Genomic DNA, 24744 nt, shown 5'->3' with positions numbered 1-24744 from the left:
ATAAGAGATAGTCATGGAAAGTATTTATTAGAGCAGTTTGGGTTAAAACATTAGAACAAACTAGCATGTCAAAACATAATTCTCTAGGTAGAAGGCAGATGTATCAGCAATAAAAACAACACAAAATTCTTTGAAATAATCCAGAGCCTGAATAAAATCAGTCGTATGTGACTGGAATACAGAAATTAGGATCCAAAGGAAGCACACATAACAAACAAGAAACAAATTAAGTCACAAAACAAGGGTTAATGCATTTCCAAGTCAAAGATAAAAAAGAGAAGAGCTGGTTAAGGATGGCTAGTTGAAGGGCAGAAATGTCCAAGGCAGTGTTACAGCAAAAGATGGAGTTCAGGTTTATTAGTCGAAGGGTGGTGATAGAAATCCTTTGCAGATTGAAGAGTGCCTGAAGCTTAAACAGTCAACTGCATCTGCTGATGTGTTCTTTGTCATGAATTAACAATGAGTGTGCTTGAATCAACTGCGAGTAAGTTACAGGCATGATTCCGCCTTTCTGCTTCGTGGTCTCTTAGTTAGAACGATTTGTCTTAAGAGGTTCTTAACTTTTTGGAAGACTGATCACAGTTTATACCATGACAATATTTTTCTTTTATACTTTACTTTTTAAAAGTGAAATATTTTAAAACTTCTTAGTTTAGTTGTTCCAATACTACTATCTACAGAACACATTCGAATTTTTCCAATGATCCTAATATCATCTTTTAGAGTAGATAGATCAATCGATAGATTGATCAATTGATAGATAGATAATCTGGTCGAGGATCCAATGAGAGATTATATGCTGCCTTAGTTGTCATATCTCTTTATTATCCTGCCTTCTGGAAATCATCCTCAGTCTTCCCTTTTCTTTCATGATCCTTTGTTTTTTGAAGAATGTAGGCTAGTTTACCCGTAAAACACGTTTTGCGTCTGGATTTTGATGTGCTTTTTCCCATTACTAGTGATAATAACTTTTAACCCTTGTTTAAAGTGGTATCTGACAAGTTTATCCATTGCAAAGTTTGTTTTTCTCTTTATAATTAACACATATTTTGAAGGGGGATATTTTGAGATGTAAACATCTTGTTGCTCAATATCTGTTTACCCGTTCATTTCAGCATCTACAGGAGGTTCTTAGCTCAAAATATTCTTACTATTATGGTTGTCAAGTCCTTTTTCTAGCAGTGAGAAACGTGTTTCCCATTATTCTCAATTGATTTACTTATTCATTCTTTTTGAATGTAATCAAAATCTGATCCAGCGAGTTGCCTTCTCTGCCCTGCCCACCTCAATAGCCCCAACACTGTCCTTGGTCCTACTGATTTCACTGGCCTTGGCCGCTTCAAAGGAAAAGAAGTGAAAGAAATGAACAAATATATATTTTTTTAAATAATGGATAAGCAAAGAGGAAGAATCTTTTTTAAAAAGAGAATTTTAGAAAAATCAATTCTGTCCTCTTAAAATATCACTCATCATTGAATGAGTTAGGTTTTCTTAGACTAGTCATTTGTAAGAGGTTCCTTTTGGGTAATGAAGACAAAGTAGACTGTCAGACTAGCAAGTTTTCATAGTGCAAAGGCTTTCTTTTCTTCTCTTACAGAGTCATGATGCTTCCAGCAAAAACGACTTTTTTAAAGTTCTTCTTATATCTTCCCCCTCTTAGGAGGAAAGATGTGTCAACTCAATCTATCTAGTCCTTACACCAAGGGTCATAAACTAGGAATATTACTTACTGACATCAGAATGTACCCCTATTTTCAGGAAGTATATGTTTGCTGGTGTTTTTTGTGATCTCTTTTCTATGGGCCCCGGCTCTTGAGATTTCTCTCTGGGATTATTTCCCCTGCCTCCTTTATAATCCCAGTGAATAGCAAGTGCTTTTGGTGGTCTTGATATAAAGTGCAGTCTGGAAGTTAAAGATGACTCCAAGTTCTCCAAAAATGGTTTTTGAACTTATAAAAGCTTCTTCTTGTAGCTTTCGAATAATTCACACAAGAAGGGGGAAATGCTTAATGACAGTCATGCTCATAGTTGTCACATGCTGGGTCCCCAGGAAGAAGACTCTGAGATGAGGTTTAGCATGGGGATGTTTATTAGGTAGTGCCTTGGGACTGATACTTGCAGCAGGAAGGAGAAGGAAAAGAGAATGGGCAGAAGGAGAAGTTGTGCTATGATGAAGGCCCAACTGCAGCCTCAGCTGACTTCATAGGGAAGCTCTGGACCTAGAATGACCTTTTAGACTTGCCCAAGCGGGGGTAAGATAACCAGACACCTATACCCCAGTATCAAGCAGTTGTTGGTATAAGAGCTCTAGAAGGGGCACAGTGGCAGGCAAGCCAAAGCTTGGCAGGGGCTGATGGCTGAGGGCATTTGAAGATAGCAACTCCCACAGCTGAGGCAACAAGTCTTTCCTTGAAAGTCAATTCCATCACAGTGTCCTGGTAGATGTGTTCTGAATAGGCTCTTCTGGGCTGTAGTCTTCATTGGATTTCAAGGGTTCATAATGTAAAAATGTAAAAAAATCACAGATTTTTGGGAAAGTTCATTATGTCTGTGACTTAAATGTTTCTATCTAGGAAGCATTGAGCTGAAGTTAATTTCTGAAACTAGTTGGTAAAAACAAGCATTCTGTTTTTTGGGGTTGGCAAATTCCCTTTAGTTGTATGTGAGGATTATGAGTACTGAACACTCTTTGTAATTTTATTACATGACTAATAAAAGCAAAGACCCACCAAGTGTGCTTTTGTTACATAGATATTTCTGGAACATTTGTAGGTTTTATTCAGAGGTTTCAAGCCATTTGTCCCGGTTCCTGAGAAAGTATTGCCTAGAACCAAGAGGGGGCAGCAGAGGGCCACCAGAGCAGCAAACCAGGGGTAGGGAACACATCAGTGAGAAGGATTCTGGCTTGGGTCTCAGAGATTCAAATAGATAAATAGATTTATCTATTCATGCTAAATATAGAAGGTGGTGCCTGGCTTTAAGAAGAATTAGATATTTTATAAAAAGAAGAAGAATAATCAGTTATTAGCATACTGGGAGAATCGCCAGTTTTTCATGTGTAGTACTCATGGGATTAAAAACTCTGAATAAAGGAAAAACAAATAGAATCCAGGTTTTAGGGAAGCCATAAGTTTGCTGGGAGTGTGCTTCTTTGGATCTATGACCGAGGGGATTTTTGGACTCTAAATCAGTATTACTACAGAGTACCCAGGAAACAATATGAAACTAAAGATAGGCTCAGTAACTTCTCCAGAATTATATTTAATTTCTTTTCCCCTAATTCTTGGACCAGAATAAGGGATTTCAGAGATATTCTTTCAAATAAAATTCTCTCCCAAAGACCTGGTTTTGCTTTTATAAATCAAACTACTTTTTTCTTTAAGATTCTAGTTTGACTTACATTATTTTCACTGCTCTAATGTCTTGTGTTTTAAGATGCTTGTTCTTTTTATTTTTCTTTATTAAATAACTTAAGTACAAGAGGTTATGCATTTGTTTCTATATAACTTTGCCATATCTTGTACATTTTAATAGGAAGAGTTCTTTAAAATTGTTGTTAATCTTCTTTATTGGTAGCTTTGGTTTTCTTTTAACTGAACAATTATTTAGAACATGTTTTCCATTTTTCAATTTGGTGAGCTTTTTGTTTAAGCTACTATCATTAAATTACAGCTCTATTACATTGTAGTCAGAGAATACAGTTTTTACCATTTCTACACTGGCATAATTCAAGTATTGTATCCTAGTAGTTGATTAGTTTTTGTTTCATGCATCAATGAAAAGGATATATTTCTTATGATAAGTTCTCTATCTAGCTAAACTCAACCTCATTAATTAGATTATCCAAATTTTCTGAATTAAAAAAAATCATTTTGGACTGTCAAAGCATGAGAGGTATTAGAATCCTCTATGGAAAAATGTAGGAGTGGTTCTCAATGTCTTCATGTTTCTAACAGATTTTATTATACATGTATTGTCTTGGGGGCCATGCCTACAGCATGTGGAAGTTCCCAGGCCAAGGATGGAACCCACACCATAGTAACGACTTAAGTTGCTTCAGTGACAATGCCAGATCCTTAACCCACTGCATCACAGAGAACTCCAATATATGTATTTTAATGGCTTGCTTTTCAATGCATAAATGTTCATTGTTCTATAACTCTGATATTGGTGATGTCTCATAAATAGAGCCTTTTGTCTGTGGTTCTACTTTATCTTTTTCCACGAGATTGAGAACTCCCTGGAGTTTTCTAAAACGTTTTTCTGCTTCACTGCTTCGCAAAATTCACAGGCATGTCCTTTTTCTGAGCTTTAGGTTTATATTTTCTTTCCCACGTCTTTCAGAATCTTTTCTTGGACCTTAAATTTCCTTAATTATCTTTACATAAGGGGTGGTCTAGCTGGCCCAATATTTGCGGACTTGTCTTTGGCTTTCCTCCCTGTACCTTGACTGTAGGTATGTACAATTGTCTTCTTGGGTCCATGGCTAAGCTGAAGGCTATTTCCACTAATCTTGTCGTTGTAGTCATTTATCTACTGTGGCACTGCTGGAAAGAAATGAAATCTTTCTTATCTTCACTGTTTATTGCTTGCTTTAAGTCTTTAACTATTTTCTTAAATTGTTCTTAAAAGTCGTGAGACATATATATGCTTATGTTAATAGAGAATGAAATCGAAAAATCTATTAGTAATTCAAATCAATTACTAAATATAATTCCATCCAGGCTAGTTTTCTCATTTGAGAATTTCATTTACTAATTCATACTAAATCCAAACACCAAAAGTTCAGAAACCTTGTAAGTTATGCTATAGCATTAAAAAAATTTCATGTATCTTAAGGATATTGATTAAGAAAAGCTCACTTGCTAGTTTGAACTTTGTTAGCTTTGTGACCTTAATCGAGCCACATAACTTTCTGGACTTGTATTTACCCCTTTCTAAAAACAGGGCATAGGCTACTGGTGCAAGATGATATATCCTTTTGGTAGGTATCTGGAAATATTTAGGTTTGTTTAGTTGTCGTAGTAACTGAAGAGTGCTATGGAGCAGGGGCCAAATGTTAGTTATCCTTTAATTCATGGGATGCTGTTGTATAGCAGAGACTTGTCCTGACCAAAATGTCAATGACACTTACCTTGGGAAACATTGGCAAATGATCACTAAGCTTTTAAAATATATTTCAGTTCCTATAATTCCAGAACATGTGTTGAAAAGTAATGGTAAAAAAAAAAAAAAAACCCTCTAAAATAACTCACTTCTGTTTTCATTTTAGGAAATATTTAATAAGAAAATAATAGCATTAAAATTTTAAGTTGTTTTTCAATGTTCTAAGACTCTTGTGTGACTGATTGATAACTGCTGGCAAAATATCTTGATGATAACTACATAAAAAGCTCATTATTCATACATTAAGTTTTTTTAAAAAATAAATTAAAAAAACTTAGAATGGTTATAGATTTACCAAAAATTTGTAAAGATAGTATAGGAAGTTCATGTACATCCAGCATCCAATTTTCAAAGTTTTTTCAATAGTTCCTGTGAGAATGGTGGTGGTGACAGGGGGTAAATGGGATGAAATAATACAACTAAGACATCGGACTTAGCCTTGCAACACAGAAATGACTACACATAACCAATCCTCTCAACTCTGTTTCTAAAGATAAATCAATGTTTTATGATGTGTTTGTTGAGACAATTGCCAGATTGGCCCATGATAGAGAAAGCTCTTTCTGCAATAACCAGTTCAATTTTGAAGTCATTGACTAGCCAACGAGATTAGGAATAATGGAAGAAAATTCTCAACAAACTTTGAATTCCTAGGTAGCAGAGGCTATGTCATGCTCATTTTTTAAAGCTCCATATCTAGCATATACTAGATGCTTAATAAATAGTAATAATACTGGATTGTAACACTGAGGAAGGGAACAGAAGATTGCCTCTCTCAATCTTTTTCTACAAATAAATTTTTATTTGCAGTACATTTACAGAATTAGTAAAAGAAATAATTTTTTTGGAATTTTTTTTGCAAATGGCTGGTTATAAACTATTACACCGTGTGGCTGGAATTCACACAAAAAATGCCACCTGGGATTGTCTCTAGAATTGTTCTGATTACAGCAGAGAATTAAGAAATTACCTCTTGCCACATGCATGGAATTCTAGATATGGTTTATTGCTATAAAATAAGTAGATACTGCATTTTCTTAGATACAGGGAAATTCATTTTCTTTGTATGCTAAATATAGTAAGTTCCAGAATTTTTGGAGATGAACTCAGAAGCTCATGAATTATGTAGACCCTGCTCTTAAAGATAACTTCCCAGTAACTTTTTTATAACTAATTACATATCTTCCTTGAAAGAACCAGGCAAGGCTAGTGAGTCTCTGAAATTTTCATGTAGTGACTAATCAAGATTTAAAAGTCACAGAGGAGGTAAAAATCATGCCTCATTAGAGGCTTGTGTATTACTTGTAAATTTATCTAAATGCTATCACTATTATGAATAGTTTTTTTTTTACCATACATATTTTATTTTTTTTTGTATTTAATTATTGCATTCAAATGATAATTAATGTCATTTATTTTTTTTTCCCACTGTACAGCAAGGGGATCAAGTTATCCTTACAAGTATACATTACATCTTTTTTCCCCACCCTTTGTTCTGTTGCAACATGAGTATCTAGCCATAGTTCTCAATGCTACTCAACAGGATCTCCTTGTAAATCTATTCCAAGTTGTGTCCGATAAGCCCAAGCTCCCGATCCCTCCCATTCCCTCCCATCAGGCAGCCACAAGTCTATTCTCCAAGTCCATGATTTTCTTTTCTGTGGAAAGGTTCATTTGTGCTGGATATTAGATTCCAGTTATAAGTGATATCATATTTTTGTTTTGTTTTGTTTCATCTGTGGCATGCAGAAGTTCCCAGCAAGGGATCAAACCTGAGCCACAGCAGTGACAATGCCGAATCCTTAACCACTAGGCCACCAGGGAACTCCAACAATTAGTGTTTTATGTTAATAATTTCTATAAATGTTTCGTTTCTTAAAACCCAATTCAGATTGGCTTAAGGAAATAAAGGAACTTATTTTATATTTCAGGGTGACTCGGAGGGTTCCCTGTGGCTCAGTGGGTTAAGGATCTGGTATTGTCACTACTATGGCTCTGATTACAGCTATGGTGTGGATTTGATCCTTGGCCTGGTAACTTGCTTAGGAACTTCTGCATGCCATGGGTGTAGCCAAAAAATAAATAAATTATATGTTTAGGATCTTCTTTTTCTATTACCAATCTCTTCTACGCTTGTAGCTTAATTCTCTTCCACTACCACAGACTTCCTTCATGAAGGTTACATATCCTTCCAGTTAGTACCCCCAAGTGTTTACTTGGGGGTATTATAGGGCAAACCGACTGTCTGGCTTTAGTCCTACCCATTCCTCTGCCACTTTCTGTGGCCAGTGAAGTGGTCAGCCATGGTTGTCAGGCCTTGGTACATAACCATCTCTTAGGTCATGAAGGTGAGGCACTGTGATTTTTTTATCATTTCATTCTCCAGGCTAGGGTTGAAAAAGGACAATTACCCAAAGAAAGTGGGGACTCCAATATCAAGCAAGTTTAGGAAAGACAAAAATGGTATGGGAAGATAAACAAAAACAAACTAAAGAGATTTCTATAATATTTAGTCAAACATATGCAGCTACATTATAGTTTCTGGTAATAAGTTGATTCCAATGCACTTAATGGAAGTTCCTCAAATATTTTCTAGAATTTAAAACAGACAACTATCCATATTTGGAAAGAAGCAAGCAAGGGATAGATTTTTTTTTTTTTTTTTTGGTCTTTTGTCTTTTTTGTTGTTGTTATTGTTGCTATTTCTTGGGCCGCTCCCGCGGCATATGGAGGTTCCCAGGCTAGGGGTTGAATCGGAGCTGTAGCCACCGGCCTACGCCAGAGCCACAGCAACGCGGGATCAGAGCTGCGTCTGCAACCTACACCACAGCTCACAGCAACGCCGGATCGTTAACCCACTGAGCAAGGGCAGGGACCGAACCCGCAACCTCATGGTTCCTAGTCGGATTCGTTAACCACTGCGCCACGACGGGAACTCCTTTTTTTTTTTTTTTTTTGGTCTTTTGTCTTTTTTGTTGTTGTTATTGTTGCTAAGGGATATATTTATAAGTTTTTTTTTCAATTCTTAGTTCAGTGGGCTGAGCATACATTTACTACCTTTTTTGGTAGACTTTGCAGTAATGGGTAATGAGTCTCCTTTCTGAGGTCAGTGGGTGTCAAGTCTTTTGATCTTGGGGATTATGGTTTTAAAAATCTTTAATAATCTATGTTCCTCCTTATTAATTATAGAATATTTACCATCAATTAAATGTATTTTCCTTTTGATAATTCATTTAACTATAAAGTTCACCCTGTGTTAGGGAGTATGGGCCTTGACAACCTGGAATAAATACAGATGTAATGAATACTGCTTTTTTTTTTTTTTAACTATGTAGTTCAAGTAGCATCCATGCCATTAAGGGATCAATGTCCAGCAGCTGAGTGCAGTTGCTCAAATCATGCTACCCTTCATTTAAGACTCCTTGAAAGCTGATGTTAGTCTCTCTTAATGCAATTCTTTTCTAATTTTAGCATGTTTGTTAGAGACATCTGGATGCTCAGAGATAGTTACTTCCCATGGCTTAAAAAATGATTTAGCACATATCCACAAACTGTGCTATATTTTCTGGCTTTAAATTATTGTTTTAAAAAATTTGTCGTTCTATATAACATGTTTCATATTGTATTTTGGTATAGACAGAACTGTATACTTTATTGACTGAAGGACAGATATTTTACAGTATTGTAGTAAATAAAATATATTGATTTTAAAATATATAAAGATTTGCATTGCAGATACTTTTCAGGGCATATCCTAACCTCTTCAAAGTTGAAATGGTATCTTAAATACCTCAGCATCTCAGGAGTACATTTTTAATTCAAGAAATATAAAATGCATTTTGTTTAGTGCATTTTTGAGAAATAGGAAAGCATCAATGCCTTAAAATAACCAGATTAAAGTTGTCTTGAAATATTTATTTCCCTTGGGGTCTGTGACTTCCCTTTCTCTTATGTTTCTCCTATGACTCTTCTTAATGGAGTTCTCTTTTACTGCTCATTCTTTAAATGTTCTCAAGTTTCTCTCGTTGTCCTCTTCTCATTCTATATCATAGATCATATACGAACTGGTGATACCATAGACCAAATCTGCCTACAGATAGTGAATAACAATGATGATGATGATAATGATAACAACAACAGCAGCAGCAACAACAACAATTTGGCCATAGAAATATTTTGAAATAGATATATTCAATATTTTAAAATTTGGGGATTACACATTAAATATGTTTTCAGTTTTTCCTAAAAAACTGGGCCATCTGCACAGCTTAAGGTGGTATTTCCATAGGGCAATAGTTAGCTAGAGCTGTGTGTCAGCTGCCCATTTGGACAGGACATGTACTATCGCTTCCACTTACTGGTCCTTTGCCATCCTTCACACATGGACCCTAAGCCTCAGTTATCACTTATCTCACTTGGACTGCTGCTTTTCTTGTCATAGAGAAGTATTTCTTGATATCCATGTTTCTATAAAAAATTGGAAAATGAAAGACCAAGAGACCTTTGGGTTTTAAGGAAAATTGGAAGAAGGCAAATATTAATGTGCAAATGGCAAGTCTACTATCTTATCCCTGAAAGCTTTCATTTCTTCCACAAGATTTCAGCTACAAATTTTAATTAATGTTTCTAAATATATCTCTCCCATTTAGATGCTTTCCCTCAACTTTGACCCATATATCCAATCACTTGCTTGGCATCTGTGCTTGGATGTCAATCATATAGGCATTTTAAGCATCCCATGTCTGATGTGAACACAACTTAACTTGGCCAAATTTGCTCTTTCACCTGTGATCTCTCTTGTGGGGGACTATATTATTGTTTATAAGTATTCATTCTCTCCTTTCCCAAAAGAGGATTGTACCCAAAAGAGGATCCAACCACTGTCATGTGCTGACAGTATTTTCCTTGAGAGGAGTATACTTTGCCATATCATAGAGATCAGGCTCAGGCATAGGCATGCTTTGGCCAATGAAGGTGAGCAGAAGTCACTGTACATTCTTCAGAGCAGAGACTTTTACACTGGGTGTTTCACCAGCAATTTGACTCTTACTCTCTACACTGAGGTCAAGTCGTAGGTGAGGTATCCTTCTTCTACCCAGGTTCTGGAGTAAAAGAGCAGAACAACTGGATAAAATGTATATACATTTTTTGTCTTTTCTATGGCCACACCTGCAGCATATGGAGATTCCCAGGCTAGGGGTTTACTCGGAGCTGTAGCTGCAAGCCTATGCCAGAGCCACAGCAACATGGGATCCAAGCTGCATCTGCAACCTATACCACAGCTCATGGCAATGCCAGATCCTTAACTCACTGAGCAAGGCCAGGGATCAAACCTGTAACCTCATGGTTCCTAGTCATATTCGTTAACCACTGAGTCACGACGGGAACTCTAAGGATAAAATATTTTTTAGGAGTTCCTGTTGTGGGTCAGTGGGTTAAGAACCTGACGTAGTGTCTGTGAGGATGCAGGTTCAATCCCTCGTCTTGCTCAGTGGGTTAAGGATCCAGCATTGCTGTGAACTGTGATGTAGGTTGCAGATATGGCTCAGATCTGGCATTGCAGTGGCTGTGGCACAGGCCAGCAGCTGCAGCTCCTAGTCTATCCCTAGCCTGGGAACTTTCATATGCTGCAGGTAGGGCCCTATATATATAAAATATTTAAATGTAGAACTATAGGAAAAGTGAGGAAACTCCTTAAAGTCTAGAAATTATAAGAAATTATGAATCTCTTTCCAGGTCAGTGCTAAAATCAGCATCTGCACTGAGGGCACAGGGCACCTATTGACCCTGGCAATTTAATTTTACTTTAATGGGTATATTATTAAAGACAGAAACACTTGGGCTCATATGCAAAGTGAAAGATTGGAGGGAAACACAGAAGCAAATCTAGGAATCTCAAAGGGAATATATGAAGTAGACAGACTATGCCATCCAGGAGATGGTGATTATAAGGATGCTTACCTTTCTTGGCCTTCGCCCTGGGTAAAAGGGAAACAAGAAAATTCTTTGCTTGAGCATTCTTACTAAGTCTTCCCTCTGCTTTGCAGCCAGAATCCACATGCCTGGGGAAAAAACAAAGACAATATGTGAAAATGGTCCTGGACTGGTAGTATACACAGGTTCTTGGCATTTCAGCAAACTCAAGTCCTCTCCACAGAATGACATATTTTAAACTCAGGCCTCAAAGAAATGCCACTGATAAAGTTCCAAGGAATATGAGCTCATAAAAATATTTTAAAAGGACTTAGAAATAAGCTACCTTTAGCAAAATCCAGCAGAACATAAAATGAAGAGTCAAGTTCCCATATATTTGAATATTTAAAGACACAATATAAAATAGTTGTTTATTATATTTAATGGAATAAAAGTGGACAGTTTTAGAGCCTTTACCAATTTCTTCTCTATAGAAAGATAAGAAATCCTGCTTTAAAGAGTAGTATTATTCAGGATTTGCATTACATTTATTCTGTGCTTCTTTGACTGAGGCTTTGCAATAGTAAGTGGCAAAGTTTTAGAGCAATTTCATCCCTCGTGCTATGTTTGTAGAGATAATCTACCAGTAAAAGCATTTTAATCTTATAATTTGTATTAGTGTAGATTCTTATAAATTTACATTCTTCTTTTTGCAGAAAGAGTAAAGCATTTAAATAAAAGTTAATTAACTCATCAAAAAATTTAACCTTAATACACAATACTAAATAGTTTTCCATTACCAGAACTATTATTTCAGTTTTATTTCATGATAAAACTCTGAGTTTGAACCATTTGTTCCAGGCATAATGGCATATTTTGAAGGCCAAAAAATAAAATTAAAAAGTATCTTTTAAATTTGGTTTTCTATTTATGACTTCTTTGAGCTCAGTACACATTAAACATCAACAGCTGTCACTTGCAGAGAATAAGAGAATTTTAAAATGACCAGTTTAATTTTTTAGTATTTTATAACTCATAGGACCAAAAAACTAATTTTATTAGAAAATTTTTATTAATTCATATCCATGCAAAGATCAAGTTGGTCTAAATAACGTAAAGTTGGAATTAAATAATATTTGAGAATAAAGACAAGGTCTTTTTATTCTTTCAAATACACACAGGAACTTGAAAAATAAAGTGTTTCTTTTTTCTTCCCTTTTTTTTTTTTTTTTTTTTTTTTTTTTGCTATTTCTTGGGCCGCTCCCGTGGCACATGGAGGTTCCCAGGCTAGGGGTCCAATCGGAGTTGTAGCTACCGGCCTATGCCAGAGCCACAGCAACTCAGGATCCGAGCCGCGTCTGCAACCTACACCTCAGCTCATGGCAACAACGGATCGTTAACCCACTGAGCAAGGGCAGGGACCGAACCCGCAACCTCATGGTTCCTAGTCGGATTCGTTAACCACTGCGCCACAACGGGAACTCCCTAAAGTGTTTCTTAACAGATCCCTTGGGAAGTTGCTTTAAGAACAGATAGGACATATTTTCAATGACTGTTGGTTCATTTGTCCATTTATGGAATTCCATTGTGGCTCACTGGGTTAAGAACCCAACTAGTGTGAGGATATGGGTTTGATCCCTGGCCTCATTCAGTAGGTTAACGATCCAGCACTGTTGCAAGCTGTGGTATAGGTTGCAGATGTGGCTTAGATCTGGTGTTGCTGTGGCTGTGGCATAGGCTGGCAGCTGCAGCTCCAAATCAACCCCTATCCTGGAAACTTGCATATGCCACAGGTGTGGCCCTAAAAAGAAATAAAATTAAATTAAAAATAAATTAATAAGTAGTTTGTTCATTTAAGTAAGTAGAAAAATCTCCACTTGATATCTTGTTTATTAAATTTTAGTGAAGTGTTTCCTCATAAGTTTTTATAATTCCTAGCATATATTTGAAATTACTGTGAATTAAAGGACCCATGCTGACTAGTAGGTTCCCTGTAGAATTTAACATGAAAAAGTCTAATGTCCTGGAGTTCCCGTCGTGGCGCAGTGGTTAACGAATCAGACTAGGAACCATGAGGTTGTGGGTTCGGTCCCTGCCCTTGCTCAGTGGGTTAACGATCCGGCATTGCCGTGAGCTGTGGTGTGGGTCACAGACGCGGCTCGGATCTGGTGTTGCTGTGTCTCTGGCGTAGGCTGGTGGCTACAGCTCCGATTGGACCCCTAGCCTGGGAACCTCCATATGCCGCGGAAGCGGCCCAAGAAATAGCAAGAAGACAAAAAAAAAAAAAAAAAAAAAAGTCTAATGTCCTACAATAGAAAATAAAAACGTTAAGGAACACAAGCATTGGCACTTGGGATGCCTGTCTTTCTGAAGGGTGTAGCGTAAATAAAGAGCTGTCTTTTTTCCCCAGTCATTTGTTCTTCACATCATCCAGGCAATTCCGCTCATTCCCACCTTCAAGCTTCAGATAAGTCTATCTGGGGACTGGCTTCTGCTTTAACATAACTGCAGAGGAGATCTCAAGATGAATCAGAGTTGGCTTTCAGTTCCCACTCCTCCTTATACATTCATCTTTCATAATTCTGATCACGAATGCTCCATCCCTCACCCGAGTTCTTGCCTTCACCTTCCAAGTCTCTTTGTGCCTTCTGCTAAGATTGACTCTTGGATTATGCATATGCTCTCTTTTTCCTTTTAAATATTTAATAGGTAACAGTTCCTATCAGCCTTGCCTGAATTCCCAATTCTGATTATGCTGCTGCAGACCTTAGTCCTAGTCTCCTTCCAGGTTTGTGCCCTGCATCCAGTTTTCCTGTGTCCCAGACCCCTCTATTAGAGGGGAGGTCAGAGACTAGTCCTACTGCTGTGTGACCCACTCTGCAGTTGTATCATTGTTCATTCAGACCTAGCTTGTAGCAAAAGCCAGGTTGACTGAAACTGAGAGGATATGGAAAATATAAAATCAAATAGGATAGGACAGCATCAAAAGCAGAAGAGATTCCACCAAATGAGGCAATACTGAAATAAGTACTAAAAATGGGAGTAGCCAAGGTATGACGTTAGGGAGAAGAGACAGGGGATAGCAGAAGGGTAAGAGAATCCCTGTCACATATTGGAACAGGGAAGATTCTTTCCTGGTCTGTCCTTTAAGTTCCTCAGGCACATTTGAAAGATTTGCCATTTAGAACTGAGGTGAGCAGACACTTGATTCTAATTTCCATTCTAGCTCACTCTGTGCTAATAACCTTACTCCCATCCATGGGCCAGAATGATAGAGGTACCCTAGTCATGTATGGATCTTCTGAATGTTTATTTAGTGGGTTCTGGCTTAGAATCTCAGAATTACTTTTTTTTTTTTTTTTTTTTTTTTTTGGTCTTTCTAGGGCTGCACTGGTGCCATACGGAGGTTTTGAGGCTAGAGGTCAAATCAGAGCGGCAGCTCCTGGCCTACATCACAGCATCGCCAGATCTGAGCCACGTCTATGATCTACACCACAGCTTATGGCAACACTGGATCCTTAACCCACTGAGCAAGGCCAAGGATCAAACCTGCATCCTCATGGATACTAGCCAGATTCGTTTCCACTGAGCCATGATGGGAACTCTGAATCTCAGAATTTTTAAAGGTAAAAAGGTCTTAAGAAATGTTCTAATCACTTAAGGATTTTGCTGTTTGTTTTTAAGGGTGATTTTTATTAATAACATAACATATTCAGAAAATCACAGAGGTAAATGTACAGCTCTTGGATTTTTACCAAGTGAGCCCATCCTAATGACCATCTAAACCAAATTAAAGACTATTTCTAGTACACCTGAAGCTTCCCTCAAGCTCACTCTCAGGCATTATTCAGCCCCCAAAGTAACCACTATGTCAACTTCCATTAAAGAATTAAAAAAAATGTTTTTCTTTTGCAGCACCTCTGGAAAATGTCTAAACAGTAGACAAATATTCACTAAGAACCTACAATGCATGAAAAAAAATGTGAGTTATCTCCCAAATAATCAATGTCTGATCTTTCCCCTGAATAACAAGGTGGTCTGAGGCTCTAGCCTGGAAGGGAGTTTTGAGAACCAGGCCTGGATGTTGGAATGGAGCATGCTGGAAAATGCAGTGTTCATGAGAGAACTTGGGTGGAGATTTCCCTCCCTCTCCAAATAAAACATAAAAATTTATTCGAATAGACCATTAGCTTCCAGAGGATTGAGCAGAGAGCTGAATACACAGTACAGAGCAGAGACTAGCATCCAGGACAGCAGGGGGAATTGGGGTTAAGTGAGTGAATAGGAGGTGACACCTACAAGAGAGATTGACCTGTGTGTCTATGTACGGAGTCAAGAGGTTTCATCCATGAGTGGTGAAGCCCAGGAACAGAGGTGTTCTCTTAAAGTTTAATTTTTCTTGAATGGAAGCATCCCAATTAACAGTATAAATATTGGAGTGACTTAGTTTCTACTAGAAATGAGCTGAAGCAGCACAGGACTTCAGCTGCTGAAAGCTGCAAACTACTTCATCTTCTGGAGGAGGTCAGTTTTGGGGTAGTAAAGGTAGAAAAGCAAGGGAACGAAAATGCCAATAACAACTGATGAACCCCAGAACCTCACACATCAGAGCTATGGGTAACACAGGGTTCCTGAAACCTACACCTTGAGACATGGTCTTATCATCAGATCATTGGTCACATTCTATCCTCAAAATGATGCACAGCTTCTCGGAATCACTGAGGTTGAAAGGCTCAGCTTAGTTTGCAAAAACCTTTCTGCCTCATAACAAAAGAACTGTGAATAATTTTGTTTTAAAGTCCTCTAAATGAAATATTATGTAGCTATTTCACTGTTTGATATGATTTAAAAATAGCATGGAAACAGTTTACCTTATAATGTCTGACTTTATACACAACTTATGCAGACATCCTACTTATAACTGCATAAAAATGGCCACAAGGAGGAAAAACATAAAGGAGGTGTAGTCTTTTAAAATATTATTTCCAGTATTTTTAGATGAAGGAATGAGTTTACTTGATTTAAAAAAATTTTTTACTGTGTTCTTCAAGTATTCTTTCCTTTCTTCCTTTCTTCCTTCCTCCCTTCCTTCCTTTCCTTCCTCCCTTCCTCCCTCCCTTTCTTTTTAGGGCCACACCTGCAGCATATGGAAGTTCCAGGGCTAGGGGTCGAGTCAGAGCTGCAGCTGCTGGTCTACACCACAGCAATGCAGGATCCGAGCTGTGTCTGTGACCTACACCACAGCTCCAGCAACGCAGGATCCTTAATGCACTGAGCGAGGCCAGGGATGGAACCTGCATCCTCATGTATATTAGTCAGGTTCTTAACCCACTGAGCCACAAAAGGAACTCCCAAGTATTCTTTCTTTAATGGACAATTTTTTTAAAGTACTAATAAAATAATGTATTAGTGCTAAATATGTGCAAAATCAGAGCTTAGGTACAGTAGAAATAAAAAGGTAAAAAAGACAAGGGGACTTTCTTAAAAAGTTGTATTGTAGCAGGGGAAATGAGACTTACACACATAACACAATACATATAGGAAGGAGCAAATATATTAGGAGCGCTTAATAAGTGCTGTACAGATGGAGAGAAAGAAGGGTTTATAATTACTGCCTTGCGTCATTTTTATTTACTTTTTATGCATACAGGTCGGCTTTACACCAGTGAATAACAAAGCTAAATCCATAAAATAGATCTATGTGTACCTTTAGAATATTTTATTTACCATTCATATTTCAGAGAACAGGAACCTTGTTGCTGGTATTTTATTGACTCTCTTTCCTTCCAGATTTGGAAATGTGTTTTAAAGAATAAAGGTAATTTAATTTCAACAGACCTGTTTTGACATGGCTCTAATTAATTGGAAACACACCTGGGAATTACAGTAGATTAAAGACAACTCTCAACTCATTTTCTGGTCTAAAAATAAATTCAGAGTGAATTTTAAATATGAAAATAACCTTTTATGAGACTTTTATGGTGAGGACTTTAAAAGCTTCTGTAATTGACACAATGATGTTCAAAGGCTGAACTCCTGACTTCCTGAGCATTTCTGAAGCATTATGAAAAGAAATCTCTTAGCAAACATGAAATCTCATCCTACTCTTTTCAGAATGGTCATCTGACCTCAAGATAGAAAACCATACACAGAGAATAACAGGAGGAAAGGACATCAAATATTGATAGTATCTCTCATTTCATTTCCATTTAGAATACAGTATTGTGGGAGTTACACAGGTCACATATAGTTGCTATTCAAAGTGTCTCAATAATAGGATGGCAGAGTGAGTACAAAATAGAATCAAGCATTTTATTTCATTATTCAGTTTTTAATCCTTTATTTTAGGTTATAAAGAGAGACAAATACGGCAGGTGCACAATGATTAAATCGGTGGGAAAATGGAGTTAAGTAGCTAGAGTTTAAATTACATTATTCAGAATATGTTAAAAGTACAATTAACAATATTAGAATTTGGGGAATTACAAAAGAGAACAATTAAGCATATTTTGATTGTGCTTTGAATTCATTCATATGGAAATTTTAAGAAGTTTACTTGAAGAGAAAGAAGAAATACTTTCTTTGGTAATTATATACATCTAGATAGATAGATAAATAGTTAACATCAAATTTTTTAAGGAATGTTGCAGGACAAAGACCAGTTCTTTAGCAATGACCTCTCCATGTTCTAGCACACAGGTTCATTTCAATAGCATTATGAGGTTCTGGTAACTTAGAGCAGTAACTTTTCAAATCTACTGACTGCAACTCTGTAGTTGTAGTCACTGTAAAATCACAGTATTTGAAGTAAGCCAAAAAGATAATCTAGTTCATTCCCTCCCTTTGAGGCTGAATCATATCAGCCATTGGCACAGATGTGAAGCTTTTCTATTCTTGACGCTACTATGATTCAGCTCATCTGTAAAATGAGGCTAATAAGATTTGCCTCATTAGAGCTAAGATTAAATCAAAGGATGTAGGTAAAAGACCTAGTATGAGTATCTTATACTGAGGAGGCAGTAAAAAAAAAAAAAAAAAAAAAAAAAAGTAGCAGCTATTATTGCTATTATTATTAATGGGTTAATATGGTAACCTCTTTTGAAATGAAAAAAAAAAAAAACCATTTCATTTTTTCCTATATGTCTTTTAGACAATTGAATTCTCCATGCCACAATTCATACTCTATGTCTACCACTTAATGGCAACATCCTCTAATTTATTTGTTTCTCTCATTACTCTCTGTCATCTTATTTTTGTTTCTTTTCTTTTCCCACACCCATGGCATATGGAACGTCCTGGGCCAGGGACTGAACCTGGACCATAGCAGTGACTCAAGGCACAGTAGTGACAAAAGCCAGATCCTTAACCTGCCGAGCCACCAGGGAACTCCTCTCCCTGTCATCTTCTAACCATGTAAGCTCCTTCAGGGTAGGAACTTTATCATTTCAGTTTCACCCCCGGTGCATAGCACTGAGCCAGGCATACAGTGAATTCTTAACACACATTTGTTTAATGAGTATGAACATGAAAACATTTTTAATGAATGCATTCTTTTTTTTTTTTTTGTCTTTTTGCCATTTATTGGGCCACTCTTGTGGCATATGGAGTTCCCAGGCTAGGGATTGGATCGGAGCTGTAGCCACCAGCCTACGCCAGAGCCACAGCAAGGTGGGATCCGATCCGCGTCTGCAACCCACACCACAGCTCACAGCAACGCTGGACCTTTAACCCACTGAGCAAGGCCAGCGATCAAACCCGCAACTCATGGTTCCTAGTCGGATTCGTTAACCACTGTGCCACGACAGGAACTCCTGAATGTATTCTTTTTTATTCCTTTTTGCATTAATTTTATTGTTGAAAAAGTAATGCATACACATAGTTTAAAAGTTTAAAATGTATAACAAAATACAATAATTTTCTGTCAATTCCTTCCCCAATTTTTCCCCAGAAGCAATTATTTTTAAATTCTGTAGAGATTCCTTCTTCATACCTACCTGTTCATATTTCTCAATAATATGCATATACTCCTATATTTTGATTATTCAATTTTAAATATTATCAATTGACTTTCTAATATTGTGGGTGAGCATTTAGCTCCCTGAAAATTTCATCTCCTACCTAGTTCCCTCCCTATTTCCCATAATAGGGTTATATTAAAAGTTTTGTCTAGCTTTAATTGCTTACATTATTATGACTATGTCAATAATATTTATAGCTGAGCATTTTAGGAATTTACTAAAATCACATTTTCTATAAAACTTGTATTTTTCTTGACATTGGTAACAGCCTTGCTTTTAGATTGGTTTTATTTAAATCTTTTGCTAATTTTTCACAAGAGCCTTTCAGTAGCATTTCCCCCAAGATCATTCTTCTTAGGTAATCTATCAATTCCAATTATTTTGTTATGAAGTCACCCATCTGAAGACCTCCATTCATTTTCTCTTTGCACTGACTGCTCTGTAGGGATACTGCAAAGCACTTGTCTAGGAAATTCCTTGCCTTGTCATGTTGAGAATTCCCTTGTTTTTCTTCTAATTTCAGTATCCTGTTTTTCTTGATTCCCTCTTTTCTTCTTTCTTACTCCCTTGTTTTATTGGAGTGCACCCTCTATTTCCTGAGAAAAGCTACATGGGAAATACAATATTTGAGACTCCATATGTCTGAAAATATCTTTACCATAACTCTGGTAGGCAGTCATTGATTTCTATATTGGAAGTTTTTTTTTCTTTATAATTTTGAAAATGCTGCTCCATGCTCTTATAGGGAAAAGTGCTGCTGTTGAGGTATCTCATTTGGTGCCTCATTTTCACAGAGCATACTTGTCTTTTTTTCCCTATCTGAAGCTTATCTCTATTTAATTGAAATTTCACTTACAGATCTTAATTGGGCCTACTTTTCATCTTTTTTTTTTTTTTTTTTTTTGCTGTCATTAGTAGGATCTTTTAATCTGGAAACTTACGTCTTTCAGTACTAAAAAATTTTTTAAAATTATCTTATTGGTGATTCCCTGCCTTTTATGATGGTTCCCTTTTTCATCTGATTTCTCTTTTGGAAACTTCTATGATTCAAATACTGTATCTCCTGGACCATCTTCTTTTCTTATCTCTTCTTTCATTTACCATCTCTTTGTCTTTGTATGCTAGTTTCTGGATGGTGTCCTTGACATTATCTTTCATCACTACTATTTAATTCTTCACTTCTGCCATTACGCTTTTTATCCTGTTCTCTTCCCCACCCCACCCCTAAATGTTCCTTTATATGGCAAGGAAGTCTTGCAATATATTCTCCTATTTTTTTGAGAATAATTGAACTTTCTTCTCCTCTCTCTGGTTTTAGTTTCAATTTTTTTCCCCCTCTACCTGTAATGTTCTTCAGATGTCTCATTAAACTTGTCTTCTCATTTTAAGACGGAACTAAAAAGTTGTCGGCATTGAGCCAGCCTCTGGAAACTGGGAAGGAAGAGCACAGCGGTCTCAACATTCAGTACTCTGCATTCAGTATGTCTATATGCACTTAATTCACCTGATTTTCACACTGCTCACCAGTCCAGAGACCTTCAGCTTCATCTTCAAAGAAGAAAACCTCAGCCTTTCTGCTAGGTCAAACGAAGGCAGTCAGTCGCCTCACTTCCCAGAGTGGTGGAAGAAATCTATGGCTCAAAGTACTTGAACATCCTTCCACCAATCTTTTCTCCACTGCTGCCTCTCAGTTCTGAATTCATCCTTTTTACCTGCTCTGTGAACATGGAGACCAGCTAATGAAATATTTTGCTTAGCAGCAAGGACCAGTTAAACTTTGCCACTAGAGGGTGCTAGAGAGACACAGCAGAAGGAGGGGCTTTTCTTCCTGTTCCAGTTTGTTCCTTTTGTCTGGCTCCTGCACTTGGATTCAGATTGTTTCTGCAGCACTAGGCTCTTCCAGTACGGGCACCTTCTCCAGTGCCCAGCTGGACAGTTCACATCAGGCAGCAGAATGCAGCAGCCTGCAGCTTCCTTGGACCCTCCACCCTCAGGGAGGTTTATAGCAGAGTGCCTCCAGTGAATCTTCTGCCCTCGAATAGTTTTCCCTTGCTCCCTACAGGGTGAATTTCCAGCAGATTCACCAGGGCAGCATCACAGCCTCCTCTCTGCACCCTGTGAGCCAGTTGCGCGCCCTCTCCAACAAGGTCCAGATCCCAGCCTCGCTGGGTGGAAGTAGGTTCGTCTTTGGACTCCCTGCTCCTTATATCCAGGATTCCAATATTCTTTAGAGTTGTTTTTACTTCGTACTAGCTAATCCATGGGTGCCCCAGTCCCCTCTTCTAGTTATTCTTTATATGAAACCATTCCTGTTCAAAGTACTGTGATTTGGGCCTGACTGCTATAGTCACTTCCAGCCTGCAGTTCAAGCCCACAAGAAGCTGAGTGTGCCCCCCAGGATAACAGCATGATGTGCAATGCTCTTCTCCATCAGCCCTTGACCCTCTCCTCATTTATCCCCTGACTTTACTGACTGCCTGGCACTCTGCTCCCCATCTCTAAACCCTTTTTTAAGACTGCTGAATTAGTTATATTTTTCAGGATTCACAGAAAAAATTCACAGAGAAAATTGATACCCCCTGGCAACAAATGGATGCATTTCCCTCACTCTAGAGATACCTTAACTCAGAGTGTCATTGTCTCTAAAATTGTTCAGGCTAACATTTTCTAAAAGTCTTCCACAACCCTTTCTCTCTCTCGAAATTAGTTGTTTTTTTTTAACCTCTTACTCCTTAGGGGCACAAGCTGTTGGTAAGTCTACCTCCCTGAGTTTACAGTGAACTCTTCCTCTTTCTATTACCAGACCTATCATGTTGCCCTTTTGTCCCATATGAAGAACTCAGTAACCTTTGTGAAATGAATGAATGTGTTTAATTTTTAAATAATCTAATTTACAGTTGCTTCCATAGAGAACTGAACTATGAATATAAAGCAAAATCAAGGTGAGATTTCAGGAGGGGGAAAAAATGTTAAATGGTAGGATTCTACCCTGACATGTGGCCCTCTATCCTCTGCTGTCTCCACGATTACAGCTGCACCGCCCTGCCATTTCCAAGCAGCTGTCAGACCAGCTTGAACCTGGAGCTCTTCACAACTTGTGACTTTGGATCAAAATGACACAGGTGCTTCTAATTTGGTTGAAGCAAAGTGACACTTCTAATTTAGGTAAAACACATTGTCAGTGTATTCCTGTATTCTGGTAGACATTTGCATTTATAGGTCAACAGGTATAACTGAGACTCCGTAGTTCTCAAAAAAAAAAAAAAAGAAAGAAAGAAAGAAAAAATTTAGACATTAGCATTTCCTAGCTTTCTTAAATTCACCAGTTTAACATTATGTACTACTGAGTTGGGATTTATTTGGGCTTCAGTTTGACCCAGACATGAGGACTCCTACACTAGATGACTGTGGCTGCAAATGACTTTTTTTTTTTTTTTCTGATGAAAATAAGACATTAACCTACAGTAATGACGGGAAAGTTATTAGCTCCAACTACAAAGCAGAGATTCCTGAATTTTCCAGGTACTGTCTCAATGATCTTCTTTGAAGCTTTTAAAATATGTGCTAATTAGGTTTCTAGTTTATTCATACATTGTACAGGTACATAGAGACATAATGTTAAATAAATTTAAATATACCAGTATGGTTAGTAGGCACACAGAATACTCATAATGCTTGTATTTGACTAGTGTTTGTACTCACTTAAAAATGACATTTTCAAGAAATCTGTACAGTGGCAGGGATTACTGTCTTTATTTTACAGTGGAAAGAAAATTGAGTAGAAGAGGGGTTATCTATCCAAGGTCACAGTCAGTATCCTGGAAAACAAGGATTGATCAAGGTCTCCATCCACTTTTCTGGCTTAGATAAGTACATGACTTTGACAGAGTAAACTCTAAAAAGAAGATCAACATTTTAATTAACTGCTCAGTTTGTTCTCTTTCTTAAAATAGAGATTCATGCAAGGGTGTGCCACCAAAAAAAAAAAAAAATCAACGAATTAAACACTAGATACCTCACTTTTCTAAGTGACCTCTAAACAAATCAATTCAAAGGAACATTCTGTTAGTGACTTGAGGGAATTGCTTTCACAGCTGTTTTGGAAAAATGAATTCCTCCTTGAAGATTTTAAATAACATCACCAGCAAGTTGCAGATGAATAGATGGGGTTCTACAGCTGAAGATGTCGGCAAATCAAAATGTAATAAGTCATCCATTCATTTATTGAGCAAATATTTATTACGCTCCTCCTTTGCTCTACTCACTGAGATAGGCATATATAGACAGAAAAATGACAATCTCTGGTGGTGAGTGCTCCAACAATTATAAGCCAAAAGCTGTGGGGAATCCAGAGATGAGACTGATCTACTTGTTTGGAGGAATCAGGGAAATCAGAGAAGAAATGATTTGCTTTTTGAAAATGAATATGTCTTATAATGTTAATTTTTATTTTAAGAAATGAGATTTGAGTCTGGAGGATGAATTGCAATCTTGGAAAAAAGGAAAAAAAAGAGAAGGGAGGTCTTTCCCAGGAGAGGGACCATTTATGGAAGTTGTAAAAACATATAATGTATTCTAGGAAAGGTGAGGAATCCAGTATGACTTGAGAATGGGTTGCATGGGAGGCTGGAAGGATAGTCGAGGGTCATATGCAAAGGAGCCTTTAGGTTTTAAGTTGTTTGCTTTTTATCTTGTAGGCAGCAGGGAGGCATTGAAAGCTTATGGCTTTTGGCAGGCACGATTGATAAACCCGCATTTAAGTTGAGAGAAGAAGAGATGCCAAGTGCTAAAAGGAAAGAAGAAATAGAAGATAAAAGACCTTCAGACCTTCAGAACTAGTCCTGAATGTGGCATTCTATCTTTGATGGGAGAAGAGGAATAATTTCATATCCTAATTTTGTGCTTTTCTATCCAGGAGACCCTCTTTTTCTTTCAAATTGCCATTAGGACCTTAGCTCTGGCTCGACCTCTTATCTTGGTGTTCTGCTTTCTTTCAGAACATTACTTATGGCTGGCTTAAGATCCTGTTCACTATCATTCAGCTTTTCCTTATTAATGATGATGCTTTGGAGGAGGCTAGTTTCATCATAACACGTAAGAGAAAAACTCTCCACCTTGGAAATATACAGATGTGTCTAATACAGAAATACCTCCCAAGGGTTCAGGGACTTGCCCCCTTGGTGAAACTTCTAGAGGTCTGGTGGTCTGAAGCTTGTTGACAGGTGACTGAAGAATGAGTTACTGCATCTGCCTCATCTAACAGTAAGAAAGAGGCAAACACCTTGTGGGCCTCTTTGAATTTTCAGAGACAACATATATCTCAATTGGACTATCTACTCCAACCTATTTACCAAAGGCTGCCTTGAATAGGACCTGAGGAAGAGAAGGCTCTTTATTGGCTCCAGGCTGCCATACAAGCTGCTGCAAAATGAATGGGCCAAATGAATGAGCAGATCTGATACTGCTTTTTTTCTCTGTCTTTTTAGGGCCGCACCTGCAGCATATGGAGGGTCCCAGGCTAGGGGTTGAATCGGAGCTATAGCCGCTGGCCTGCACCACAGCCACAGCAATGTGGGATCCAAGCTTTGTCTGCAACCTAGACCACAGCTCACGGCAATGCCAGATCCTTAACCCTCTGAGTGAGGCC

General features: G+C 37.6%; 1 long non-coding RNA gene across 3 annotated transcripts in view; it reads right to left on the bottom strand.

The window, feature by feature from the left end:
• The window catches only part of LOC102157594 (uncharacterized), a 77339-nt gene that overhangs the window by 16450 nt on the left and 36145 nt on the right, over positions 1-24744 (bottom strand). For all 3 annotated transcript variants that reach the window (XR_014839874.1, XR_014839872.1, XR_002343051.2), the window contains exon 3: positions 11128-11228. This is a non-coding gene — a long non-coding RNA (uncharacterized LOC102157594). The remainder of the gene's footprint in view (positions 1-11127; positions 11229-24744) is intronic.

This window comes from Sus scrofa, chromosome 1 (assembly GCF_054392235.1).
Source record: "Sus scrofa isolate SSC_HxYL_T2T_F1_AM1 chromosome 1, Sscrofa_HxYL_maternal_Yorkshire_Landrace_v2.0, whole genome shotgun sequence".
Lineage (NCBI taxonomy): Eukaryota > Metazoa > Chordata > Mammalia > Artiodactyla > Suidae > Sus > Sus scrofa.
Note: the sequence above shows the minus strand (reverse complement) of the source record. Positions and strands in the feature narration are given on the sequence as shown.